Genomic DNA, 9,821 nt, shown 5'->3' with positions numbered 1-9,821 from the left:
GGCTTCCAGTGACTCTGGATAGTTACAAATAAAAGCATTTAAAAGAAGGAAAAAAGCAACAATAGGCAAAAATGAAAAGTAAAATTAGCTAGGCTGATAAAAATATGGACTTAATTGAAAAGACACACACACACACACACACACACACACACACACACAATCCAAAGGGGAACTATACTTATGCTTGCCAAAGGCCTGAGTGAAGAGGCAAGTCTCCAACACCTTTTGAGACACCAGCAAGGTGAGAGCCATCTGGATCTCCTCAGACAGATGGCATTGTTTAATTGATGGAACCAGGAGGGTGCCAACCTTGCCAGATTGAATTTGTTGGGCAGATACTATGGGAGATAGGCAGCCATCAAGTTACCAGGTCATATGCCTTTATAGGTAATGATCAACATTTTAAACTGTATCCAGAAGCAAACTGGCAATCAGTGTACGTTGCAAAGCTAAGGTGTTACATACAAAGGCATGCCCATCTACATTACTGCATTCTGAACCAGCTATAGCTTTCAGGTGATAGTAAAGGATAGCATGTAGAGCAGGGGTCCCCTACCCCCGGGCCATGGATCATTTGAGCCCTTTGGAACCGGGCCGTGGAAGTGGTGGGTGAGCATATGCATGCATGCAGCTCCATTTGCACAAGTGGTGGGCAAGTGCGCCCACTGATTACGCAAGTGGAGTTGCACACACTTGCTCACCCACTTCCACGGCCCAATTCTGAAGGGCTTAATGCCCAATAGTGAACCACGTCTAGGGTTGGGGACCCTTGATCTAGACCAGTGGTTCTCAACCTATGGGTCGGGACCCCATTTGGGGTCAAATGACCATTTCACGGGGGTCGCCAAACCACGCTGTCTGCCATTTTTTTCCCTTTTCCCTAGCTGTCCTACTCCCTCTTATTGGTGGCCACACCCACTTGGGGGTCACCACAACATGGGGAACTGTATTATGGGGTCACGGCATTAGAAAGGTTAAGAACCACTGATCTAGACACATTCAAGTCTAGTTTCAGGACAGGATTCAGATACTGAGATAACTATGTAGGTCTACTGAAAAATAAACCTGAGTGGATTTGTTTTTTTTAAAAAAAATCTCCAAGATAAAAGATTATTGGATTATGTTTCTATACCAGGCTGCTCGACCCTTTCATTAATAGAAATACTTTGAAAGTTGCCACTGGATATGATCTTAATTTATTTTCCATGCTATTTACTGGAATACCCTACCTTGTGTATTCAGGTTCTTTATTAAATCAGAAAAAGGGTATTTGAATTGAAAGTATTTATGCTTATGTAATTGCAATTTGTCAGTATAACTGTAGATAGAGACAGGCTATGATTGCCCCACAATGATGCCATATTCTCCAAGTGCTAATTCTGAAGCCCAAAGCAGGTAGAGATGAATAATGGCATGTGAGTCCCTGGAAGAAGGGTGGCTAGAATTATGCTTTTCCACTGCTACTTCCTCATCAAGAAACTGTGTTCAGCCTGAGCTCAAGCATTTACACGACACTCTTACACTCGTCCTATTTTTGTTCAGATAATTTGTAGTTTGCCTCTTTCAACATTGGGCTAGTTTGTTAATAAAAGGAATGCTAACGAAGATTGTAACTGTGAGAATGTACATCAAGCTTGCAAGATTCTCTTTAATTTTTCCTAGAAAGATCAGGATTCAGCACCTTACAGCCATGTATAAATAGTGATTAGAAAAAGGGGTGATCATAAAAATAAACTGCAGAAACAGTTCAGAAATTTAGTTTTACATACTGCTTCATAGTGCTTTGCAGCCCTCTTTAAACAGTTTACAGAGTCAGCGTATTGCCCCCAACAAACTGGGTCATTTTACTGACCTCAGAAGGATGCAAAGCTGAGTCAACCTTAAGTCGATCAGAATCAAACTCCAGGCTGTGAGTAGAGTTGGCTCCACTACTGCATTCTAACCACTGCACCATCATGGCTCTTTGATAATCTTTCTTTTCAGTAGAAGAATATCAGCTTACACAAAATCCGTATCTGTTTTGTCCTACACTTATCCAAGATCAAGTAGATCTAAAGCTAGTTTATACCTCCAATTGCTGAGATATTCAATTACATTTATGCAACTATTTTTGATCTCTGCCTTCCCATAGAGACGACATGGTACTCTAAATGCTGGGCAACTTTCATTGATCTTGGCTCTTGGATGTATTCATACTTGGCTTAGAGTGAAGGATCATTGTAAAGTTACTAGACTATCTTAAAAACAGGTTTTAATTTTAGACTTTTTTTTCTTTTTGATGAGAATTACATATTTGGAGGATTGTTTAAACTCTTCGTTGGCAGCAAAAAACCCCCACACATAAATCCCCTTATAATTATTCTATTTCCAAAATAAGGAGATATTACAAGACTGATTCTACTTCCGTTTGTAAAACAGCAACATACAACCAAGAAGATCAATCATGCAGCAGTTTGTGAATAATGGGAGACAAGCAAACAATAATCTGATAAACAAATTAGTTGCCCGAGAATGGAATAAACATCAAAATTAATCTTGTAGCTTTTCTTCTCCTGAAGTAATTAATATTTTCATTTATTTATATTCTGCCTTTATCATTTTTATAAATAACTCAAGGTTATGAATACATACAATACTTCTTCCTCCTTATTTCCCACAACAACGCTATAAGGTGAGTGAGACCGACTGGCCCAAAGTTTGATGATGATGATAAATGATTTGATATTAGTAAGTTTTTCATGGATGCATGTGTGATCTATAGAGGCCATGGATGCACTAATGTCTATGGAAATTCTCAGTCATCCAAGTCATGGTTGTCCCAAAGGTGTGTTTTCAAAAGGCAATTGGACTTTCTTGTTTTTTCCTTGAAGAGTTTCTCTTCATCCAAGAAACTTCTTCACCTTCCAAAGGTGATAAAACACCTTTGGGATGCACCGTATAGTTGGAAGTTACTTATCTGGCAATAATGCAGCAGAAGAAAATACTGGTAGGGAATAATTGCCATTCTGGAAGATTATTAGTTCAGATATAAGGAAATTCAGATTCTTTATTATGCTTGAATTAACCTAGCAGGAAAACCTATGGATATCTTCCAACTTACTAGTCAACTTGCACTATATGTTCCAGGTGGTTTTTTTTTTTAATTCATAGGGACTGAGGCAACCATAATACTTGTTTGCAAATTGCAGATATGTTTCCAGAGCACGTATGTATCCTTTGTCAGGATTTCCTTTAACAATAAGAATTTTGACTTTTAGAAAGTGTCAGTTGAATATCCAGTGGACTAACAGTTATTACCGGACCTGCGAATGGAGTACAACTCTTGAAATTGCTCCATTGTAAGAAAATAATACCATCTCTTGAAATGGGTGTGCATGCATAAACGTAACTGTAGAATATTTGATAATAATCATTTAGGCAGGTGAATCAAATGAGCTATGGTGGCGCAGTGATTAGAATGCAGTATTGCAGGCTAACTCTGCCAACTGCCAGCAGCTTGATTCTGACTGGCTCCAAGCCTTCCATCCTTCTGAGGTTGGAAAAATGTGGACCCAGATTGTTGGGGACAATATGCTGACAATATGCTTAGACAATATGCTGACAATATGCTTAGAGAGGGCTGTAAATCTCTGTGAAGTGGTATATAAGTCTAAGTGCTATTGGTATTGCTATAAACACAGACATGCACCAAATCACGAAATTTGCCTCAAATTTCTTCAAATGCTTTCAAATATCAATAGGAACCATAAACATAAGCTCTTTCCTCCCTCCCCCCAAATAAAAATGTTAGTATACATTATGTCTGCTTTCTCAGAGCAGAATAAGAGGCAGTTGAAGTTTCCTGTAATTTTTAATAGCTGTATGAAATTAGAAATTTGGGCAAATCTTTTTCCATATATTAAATATGGAATATCCATCTATATATGTAAACATTCCCACTTCTACATAGTGGAACAAGCATATGAGCACAATTTTCTGTTGTATCTTGACAATGACATAACAAGAGTTTATCCTTTCCCAAAAAAGTAACAAGGCAAGACACACTATGCATGAATAAAATAATCCTTTTATTATTGTATTTTTAAGTATAGTTTTTGCTCTTTATAGAAGAAGAGGCAGACTGGCATGACACAGAATGTTACTCTCCATCTCCTAATACAGTATTCCCAATCTCAAGATGTGTGGATTTCAATTCCACAGCATTTTGGCTGCAAAATTCTAGGAGTTGAAATCCATATAACTTAAAGTTGCTGAGACTGAGAAACACTGTCGTAATATGTAGCTTTGTTGACAGTAACACGTTCTAAGTTGAAATGCTCCTCTCTAAATCTAGTAGGCTTTAATCAACCAAAACTCACAATCTCTTCTTGAGCCTGGCATTTATCTTATAGACCTGGAATCACATAGTGAATACATACCACAGATTCCTGTAAACATTTCCATTATGGTAGCCATTATGCATAATACAAGACACTTGTTTTATGAGGGGGTAAAACAAACTTTTCTGGGTAATACATTTTGATTTTTTTTTCATATAACCGTTGACCTGCAAGAACATTAAGACCATGGCCAGTGACATGTTGAGGTCACTGAAATGGGACAAATAAATGCAGACTTGGGTGGAATTGAGAAATTCAGGGGCAAAATGGGAACAAATCTTAGTACATCCATTTTGTTCCTTATTGGGATAAAAAAAGGGAATCACATCACCAAAAATCCACTGCTTAGCCACAAATGTTAAGTGGTGGAAACTGTGTTTCTATTAGGAAACTGCATAATGGTATGGGGAGGGAGGGTGAAAGCTACATGTGCTCTATGGGTTAGGGTCTTCGCCCGAACATAACAACAACCCTGCAAAGGACCTGGATTGACTTGTTGCAAGTTTACTACAAGCTCTCAACCAATCAGTGAGCATATCACATCAGTGTATTCAAAGAACCTGAAACTGTGTCAGCTGTTGCACACCTGCCTCCATATACACACACCTACGCTGTGGACATACATACATGCTTGTAGTCCTGTACCTTCCCATTTACCTACCATGGACAGTCTGAAAATTAATAAAAGTACCATTCCAGGAGCAGCATGAGAATATCAATATTCTCCAGTTTATTTTCTGGTCAATGAAGGTAGATTTTTCTTGGGGCATCTTTGAAACCTTGTTGGTGCAATGGCACTGGAGAGGGTTTCTTTCACTGAGATGTTTTTTCCTTCATGTTGCAAGGCTTATGGTCAATCCTGCCTACTTTCATTTTAATTCTCTACAACAGAATTCTGGGAGTTGAAGTCCACATGCCTTAAAATTGTCAAGGTTGAGAAACACTACTCTACAACCTGCATCTCTTCTCTTTTTTATCTTACCAAGCATCTAGCCGCCAATCCAGTGCATCTATACACAGTAACATGATTTGAAAAGTGATGCCTAATACCAGACTGGAATCCACTGAATATACCCTGAGGAAAAGAAAAATTAAATTGGTCACCACTTGAACCATTTAAATCAACTGTTCAACACATCTGAATATCAGGTTTGGACTGGACTTTCAAATTTCAAGATTGAGCAAAAATAATTTTAAGAAGGAAATTCCACATTACTTGGATACAGTCTAGTTCGTAGGTTTGTCTTCATGTTCCCTTTCCCCCAGTTGATTCCAGTGGCCTGATCATACCAAATGAAAAAGCTCAGCTTGTAAACACATAGCTACATCAGGAGATGGTAAGAAGACAAAGTCAAACAAGAATCAAAATTCATACATTTACATAGATCAGTCATTTTTGTATACACAATAATTATATATACATATATGTATGAATATATATATATACACACACATGCACATTTACACAGATACTTCTTTACTGTGTGTATGCATGCATATATATATATATATATATCTTTATATAACTCTTTTTTCAAATTACACTATCAATGTACGCAAACCAGGTGTACTGCTGAAAGAACAGCATTCATCAAAAATATCTTAATCTAACAAAATAAAACAAAACAGTTGGAGGTCATTAATATCTTGTTTACATTATCCAGTATGCCACATGACTTATTCAGGAGCAACACCAGTCACTGGGTCCAGTAATTCAAAAAATAAACCAATTTCAGAGGAGGCAGGACAATAGATGTTTATAAAGAAGCAGAGGCTGATTGATAGTATCCAAGGATAAGGTCCAGGGATGGGATACATGAAAAAGGGAACATAAACTAAATAACTGTAACATACATTAGTCATAGCCTTTGTGTATTCTAACAAGGATGAATTTAATCTAAAAGTATTATAGCCTGTAACCAGTCATTAAAAATATCTCCCGGAAAAAAGAATGATGGAGTGAAGATGCAGATAAGTTAAAGGAAAGATTATACAAAGAAATCACTGTAATAATAAAAATATATAAATTTCATTAACCAATGATGGGATAAGCGCATCCAATGCAGGACACAGGTGATATGCACCATTTATATAAGGGGCTGGAGAAAAAGACTATTTCTCCAATTATTTAAATAAAAAATGCTAAAACCTGACAAGATTAGATGAATAAATGCAGTCCAGAATAAATAGCTTTTAAAGAGTGCTTTCACATATGATTTTCTAGGATACATAAATATTTTCAAAGTTTACTTCATCGAAGTCAAGATTTTGAATCTTATTAGACTTAACAAGGAGATTAAATGGTCAAAGCTGATGTGATTTTTAACTCAATATTAGAAGAGCCACCTAGGTTTTAAATAACCATTTCTTAATCCACAAATAGCACCACCAACTCTTTTGTTTCTCTTTGGATTAAATGATTTTGTTAATGTTAATGTTTTGGCAATTGTATGTTGCTCAACAGAGGGATGAAGCTTGCTTCTTCTTCTATGCAAATTTTATTTACTCTTTACTGTATAGCTCTAGAATCTAGATCAGTGTTTCTCAACCTTGACAATTTTAAGGCATGTGGACTTCAACTCCCAGAATTCCACAGCCAGCAATGCTGAGTGTGGAATTCTGGGAGTTGAAGTCCACATGCCTTAAAATTGTCAAGGTTGAGAAACACTGATCTAGATGGTCCTATGGGTGAACTTTGAGCTATTGGTAAGGGAGGAAGTCTCTTTCTCTCTTTCTCCCCCCTCCCTCGTGTGTGTATCCTATAAGGAATAATTTTGAAAATGGGAGAAATTTAATTATTTCCACCATTCTCACAGACTGGTAAAAATAGAGTTTTTGCATTTAATTATATAATCTATAGCTATTCACTGATCTCCCCCACAAGTCAATTAAGCATGAATTCCAGACCTAGGAATGGGATAATTTAGAATATACCTGCTATTTTCAAGCAGCTTTCCTGAATTATTGAGTGATGTTATGTAACATTCTAAATTATATTTTAAAATAGGACATTATTCAAGACCCCAGTAGAAAATTCTTCCCAGTGAGTTTGCCAATATTGGTAGGAATGGGATATAGAATCTCATTTTTAAAACCTTTTATTAATTCTACAATTTTCTGCTATTTCTTAGTTTTGGGGTAGCACTCCTTGTTCTGGAACTTTATTCAAAAGTTATGTACATTTTTAACTTATAGCATATGTGCACAGAAATCTAACTGGCTTCTTCTTCCCATTACTTTTGCCCAATACGAATACTGCTATTATTAGCCTTTGCCAGCTTGTGAATAATTTATGTGCTTTCATACCTTATTAACAGCTATACTCTCTTTCTACCATGCCTTATATAAGGCAGTGGTTCTCCTGCTCCAGATGATGTAAGACATGCATTCTCTCATCTTAGTTAAGGGCACTCAGCACTGCTTCCTCCTCCAATTTACTATATCATATGCTTAGCCAACTAGGTGCCATAATAAATGTTCTTTGACTGAAGGCATGGATTCAGTTCAAAAGCAGGTTTTCACTCACTGAAATGTAATTATCAATGAAAAACCCTAACAATCAAGCAGATTCAAGCATTGACATATTATTTCAGTTGCACTGATTCTCAGTACCTTACAACCTGCCTAGTAGATAATTGGGGATTTTTTTTCTCTGGTCCCCGTTTACCCTCATACTCTGTTCTTTATCTGTGAGGTTGCTTATCTCAGGTTCCTTCCTGCCTGCCTTTATTTTACACAATTCTTCTTTTGATTCTAGTCTAAAAGAAGTAGCTGCTTCTCTAGCCTAATTCTCCCCATTCTCCAGGATCAAACAAATCACTTCTGTCTATCAGGGTTATAGACCAAGACCAGTGAGCAAAAAGTTAATAGAAAGATATACAAGTGTGTGACTCATTGTGAGCACCCATAACAAAGACTAGGAAGAAAATAGGGATGTTTCAAGCTATGAAAAAGCATTATGAAAATACTTCTCAAGTGACAAGTGACTGCCTTTGTCCTGGACCAAGAAAAACCCAGGAATGCAGAGTAAGATCAAAAGCCATGGGAGGCTGTAAACGGCAGAGCAGCTGGAATGATCCAGCTGTTAAGAAGTGACCCTATTCTTGTTTAGCTACAAGATTTAACTAGAGAACTAATTCAGATAATCAGTTTTATTCATAAATGATACAAGATTTGCAATTTCAAATGAAGATCTTTTTACAAGACTCTGAAATAAGCAGCTCAGAGAAGGGTGAGCTATAAATCTGTATGGGGATGAGATGTCAGAAATGACCAGACAAGTTGAAAGACAAAAAGTGTGTAGCCAGCCAGAAATGTCAATTATTCTGATCTTAATCTTCCTTCCAGAAAGGGGGAGACTGTAGTTTGTGTCAGAGTCATGGCTGATGAGAGGACAGACAAGGCAAATCTTAACTTTATAATTTATCACCTGCAAAACTCTGGGTGTAACTTGAACAGAAAAAAGTTCAGAATCAGAATAGAACTGGAAGGTCTACTAGTCCAACCTGCTGCTGAAGCGGGAGATCTTATACCATTTCAGACAAGTGGCTGTCTAGTCCAGGGGTGTCAAACTGCCGACCTGTGGGCTGGATGTGTCATGGCAAAACCGCACCCAATCCATTGCCGGCAATGAAAAAAAAGTCATGATATGTCACGACACATCATGTCACCCCTGGCCTAGTCTCTTCTTAAAAACCTCCAGTGATGAAACACCCACTTCTGATGGCAAGCTGTTCCAGTGGTTAATTGTTCTCAGTATTAGGAAATTTCTCCTTAATTCCAGGTTGCTTCTCTGATTAGTTTCCACCCATTGTTTCTTGTCCTGCCCTCTGGTGCTTTGGAAAATAAGTTGACTCCCTCCTTTTTGTGGTAACCTCTCAAATACTGGAATACTGCTATCATGTCCCCACAGTCCTTTTTTTCTCTAGACTGCCCATACCCAATTCTTGCAATCATTCTTCATATGCTAACTCATATTTAAGTGATTGTCCACTAGGACTCCAAGGCCCCTCTCACAGTTACTGTTTTTGAGCCAGATTTCACCTAATCTGTACTTGTACTTTGGTTTTTCCTGCCTATGAGTAAAACCTTGCTTTTCTGTATAAAGCCCATTGTTCAAGTCTATCAAGATCCTTTTGGATCCTGAGCTTGTCCTCTGGGGTGTTGGTTATTCCTGCCAGCTTAGCGTCATCTGCAAATTTGATGAGTTCCTCTTTTAGTCTCTCATCTAAGTCATTTATGAAGGTATTGAAGAGTACTGGGCCTAAGACGGAACCTTGTGGTTCCTCACGGCTTACTTCCCTCCATGTAGATGTAGTACCATTAAGGACGACTCATTGGGTGTGGTTTGTCAGCCACATCTGATGGTGATGCTGTCTATCCCACATTTTTCTAGTTTACCAAGAAGTAGATAGTGGTCTACTTTGTTGAATGCCTTGCTGA

The sequence above is a fragment of the Crotalus tigris genome, unplaced genomic scaffold (genome assembly GCF_016545835.1).
Source record: "Crotalus tigris isolate CLP2741 ecotype Arizona unplaced genomic scaffold, ASM1654583v1 scf7180000017550.10884619, whole genome shotgun sequence".
Lineage (NCBI taxonomy): Eukaryota > Metazoa > Chordata > Lepidosauria > Squamata > Viperidae > Crotalus > Crotalus tigris.
The sequence above is the reverse complement of the archived record's forward strand: the minus strand, read 5'-3'. Positions refer to the sequence as shown.